This window comes from Sinocyclocheilus grahami, unplaced genomic scaffold, assembly GCF_001515645.1.
Source record: "Sinocyclocheilus grahami isolate Dianchi unplaced genomic scaffold, SAMN03320097.WGS_v1.1 scaffold1572.1, whole genome shotgun sequence".
NCBI lineage: Eukaryota > Metazoa > Chordata > Actinopteri > Cypriniformes > Cyprinidae > Sinocyclocheilus > Sinocyclocheilus grahami.
Genome location: NW_015506751.1, coordinates 28,677 through 29,568, shown reverse-complemented (window position 1 = coordinate 29,568; position 892 = coordinate 28,677). Strand labels below are relative to the sequence as shown.

General features: G+C 36.1%; 1 long non-coding RNA gene across 1 annotated transcript in view; it reads right to left on the bottom strand.

Moving 5' to 3' along the window:
- The window catches only part of LOC107571256 (uncharacterized), an 18,749-nt gene extending 18,079 nt beyond the window's left edge, over positions 1-670 (bottom strand). The window contains exons 1-2 of the long non-coding RNA XR_001607153.1: positions 658-670; positions 268-269 (exon numbers count right to left, since the gene is read on the bottom strand). This is a non-coding gene — a long non-coding RNA (uncharacterized lncRNA). The remainder of the gene's footprint in view (positions 1-267; positions 270-657) is intronic.
- Between the last annotated feature and the right edge of the window lie 222 nt (positions 671-892).

The following is an 892-nucleotide window of genomic DNA, read 5'->3' as shown; positions in this document are numbered from 1 at the left end:
ATCACGTTTTAGATAGGATGTCAACAACCGCTTAAAAATAACTGCCTTTACTATGTACAGATAAGTGCATATGTATTATATATTTATATATATACTGTATATTTATTATATATTTTATTGTTATTTAATTCTAACGTTATAGCAGTTGAATTTATTTATACCGTAGTCCAGTGTTTCCCAGGCGGCATATACTGTATATATGTAAACTCATTCTCTGCCAGCAGGAAGCTCTGTTGGAGTGGTAGAGATCAAGGTTTCCCCGGTAACGGCTGTACACACAAAGCAGTGCTCCGCTCAAAAAAACACTGCTTTATCAGACATTACATGCAAGATTAAATGAAAATGACATCCAATTTTCTGAAGACAGTCGGTTTCCTTCAGAAATACAGTGATATAAAATCACCCGCACTCAATGTATGGGAAACACTGTAGTCTCATAATTGAAGTGATTTTACTGGACAATGATTGATTACATCATTGTCCAGTATTGTACTGTCAGCAATTTATTATAAAAACGTTTTCATAATTGTAACATACATATTTACACACATAATTATTCAGGTGCATGTGTAATAACCTGCGAAAACTTGATGCTACAGCAGCACTTCTTCTTTGTCATCTTGTCTGATGCACTCAACCAAGCTTTCTAACCACGACTTCGCCCCTCCCCAACCATTCCAATCTTCGTAGACGGGAATTATTTGAATGATATTCTAATGGGCCGCTTTGTGACATCACAAAACCCGGAAAACAAACGCTGTAGTCCAAACGAGCCGTTCGTTGTAGTTCTTGAAAAGGGATAAAAAAAAAAAACGAAATATCTCCCTTTGGAGTGGACTTTGAGATTTGTAAGTTCGAAGATCTTTTTTATGCCCAAACATACACACTACAC